The sequence below is a fragment of the Aplysia californica genome, unplaced genomic scaffold (genome assembly GCF_000002075.1).
Source record: "Aplysia californica isolate F4 #8 unplaced genomic scaffold, AplCal3.0 scaffold00055, whole genome shotgun sequence".
NCBI classification, from domain to species: Eukaryota; Metazoa; Mollusca; class Gastropoda; order Aplysiida; family Aplysiidae; genus Aplysia; species Aplysia californica.
This window is the reverse complement of record NW_004797325.1, coordinates 1,968,625-1,971,523: the sequence shown is the minus strand read 5'-3', so window position 1 is coordinate 1,971,523 and position 2,899 is coordinate 1,968,625. Positions and strand designations below refer to the sequence as shown.

Genomic DNA, 2,899 nt, shown 5'->3' with positions numbered 1-2,899 from the left:
GGGGTACTTGTTTTAAATTTCGATTTCTCAGTCGTGAATTATGGAATTTTCTTGCGGTTTGAAACATAAAAATCTGGGATTTCAGGAGAATTTCCGGGGAATGTGTTTATGTTTTTATTCCGAGCGGAAAGCATGAGTGGTACGATGTAAAGACGAAGAAAGCATTTTAAAATATGAAATTCGACACAAATCGGGCTATCCGTGCCAGGATCATATTCCTAGACATCTCTACCATCAAGTTTATGTGTTTAGAAAAGCCAACTACGTTCAACGAAGTAGAAATATTACTTTTTCTGAAGTGGGGTAACAACCACTTTCGGGAGATCGTCATTCTGCCATTGCGGCTGTTCCATCGCCCATTGCCACCCCCTCTGACTTGACTCAACCAGCAGACGATTAAATAATGGTTCAGTAAAAGAAACATTCGATAGATCTGTTTATGGCGTCAATTTATGTAAGTGTTATCATAATTTTCTTTTAGGATACTTACGAATATCGTGTTTTGAAAAATAAGACTAATCGGCCACCACTTGCCATGTTAATAGATTGTTATTGTTTGGTGGGAATCACGCCGACCTACATTTCCACCACCTCATAGTGAATTAATTGCGATCTATACAAATGTATCGCTTCGTGGTGGTATTTTTGCTGTCTTTTCGACTAAGAACACCTTATTTATTCTAAATGCATCGAAGTCTAAGCATCTCTGGTCGAAAAAGTGAAAGAATAAAGTCGTGAAGAGTTGAACTGGGAGTTCTATTTATAGTAATATGTCATCACACACTACTAAACACTCGGAAGGGGGTTACCGGGTGTTAGTGTTACCGATGGAAATGTTCGTAGATCTATTGTTTGGCATTTAATTTGGTAACAAAAAAGGCTAGATCTACGCTCTTGATTGGTGGATATTCAATTATTGAATCAACCAGCCTTTCTACGTATTCTTAGACTTAGTTAGACTTAGATGTCACCAGATAATTGGAGAAATGCCCCCCCCCCCCCCCCCCCTCTATCTTCCATCCATTAACTGGACACACGATGATACATTTTATTTTTCCCCAGCCACTGGTTTCTTTCTCAGGCAAAAATGATAATTAAATCTAGAGCTAGATCTATATTATACAAGATGAACCACGGCAAAACAGTATGTTGATTTAATTCCAATTTTTAAACCCCGTGAGCAGAAATCTTAATTTTCTGAACCAATATTGATGACTTTTTTCACATTATTGTCCATTTCTGAAATATTTGAAAGGTTTTTACTTTCTATAAATTAATTCACTGTACAGAGCCTGAAGAGAGCTTTAATTTGATATATAATGCAGCCTTTAGCACAATTTGTTGATTTTATATGAATTTTTTTCCAGCCGGCAGACGTTATAATTTTCACTCAATAATGGAAGGTTTTTGGGCATTAGGGCCCTGTTATGGAGTGTTATAAGAGGTTTTAGTAAACAATTTTCATTTAGCCTCGTAGAGCTTGCTTTGAGCTTTAATTTGATGTATGAGTTAGCCCTGTAGCTTAATTTGTTCACTTGTTATGATGCTTTTTGCCCGAGGATGTACCAGAATTCCCCAAATTTTTTTCCAATAGGCGTTTTTTGCACCGAAGCCCACTTCAGAGGAGTCCAGAAAAGTTACTTATGGTCAGAGAGGTCTGAAAAAAATTCACTTATGTCTATGCATGCATTTGTAATGATTGTGTGCTTTTCACTAATGAGGAGGCAGTTTTGACAAATTTGGAAGAGCTTGAAATAGGGTTCTGAGCTCTTAATGACAAATTTTGGCATTAAAAAAATTTTTTGAAGGCCTATATCTTGGAAATCAGTCATTCTAACATGCTTTGATTTAGAGATATCAATATTTGAGTTGACAGCTCTGGGAAAAACAAAGTTTTCATTGATTTGATCATGCACTTTGTATTTTAGAACACCTCAAACATATATGGGTGAAAGTCACAGTTGAAAAGGTTTCGTTCAAAAAGAAAACTTTGAAATACCATATCTCGATTGTTTATAGATGGATTTTTATCATTCTTTTTTTAATGTTCTTGTTTTATAAAGTAGATTTGAACCCCTAAGGTTTAAACATCAATATTGTTCAAAAAATTTTTCGCTTGTGGTACCTACAATAACAGCTTGAAAATAATAACTTCTTAACATTTTCAAAATATACTTTATTTAAGGTACGAACAAGTAGTCAGAATCTAACCAGGGTAGAAAAATCATATCTTTCAAGAGAGGTGGTATTATTTTCCCAAAGTCCAACACAGCTCGTCAGGTTAAATCAATGGAGTCTCTTCGTGAGTGGAAACGTACACAACCAGCTGGAATCCATGACAGACAGAACCATGTACAATCAAAACAATTGGGAAAAGGCTGCACATACACAGTCAAAGGCTCTTGGTGCAAAATTTTAAAAGTTGAGCACTGGCAAAAAATGCTTTGAGGATTATATCCAGTGTATATTAAGCAAACTTTATAAAATAATTATGAACAAACAATAGGTACCATCTAGTATGCGACGGTTTTGCAAGTAATATTAAATTTAGTCACACAGACAGGCACCCATACAAAAAATTGCTTCGACGACTGACAGAAGACGGGTTCAATACTGTTACAAAGTAATACCCTAGGCCTACAATAAATGACAATAATTATTGTAAAAATGAATGAGGACTCAAGGTACCAAGTCTGGAGAAGTCAGAACAGGTATAAAACTTGTTCAAAACATTTATTGAAAAGATTTTCCCCACATTTAACATGACTAATCTGACCAATTTTTTAAACTATGAAAGCATAGTAACCAATGAACTAATTGACCATGAGGACCAGGCAGGAAGGAGGGGGACTCTTGACTTTGGATGAAAATCAGTTTAGAACCCCCCCCCCCCCCCCCC

At 36.0% G+C, this 2,899-nt stretch overlaps 1 protein-coding gene across 1 annotated transcript in view; it reads right to left on the bottom strand.

The window, feature by feature from the left end:
• LOC101852905 (TATA element modulatory factor) overlaps window positions 1–2,899 on the bottom strand; it is a gene marked incomplete in the record, with an annotated part of 51,405 nt that overhangs the window by 46,902 nt on the left and 1,604 nt on the right.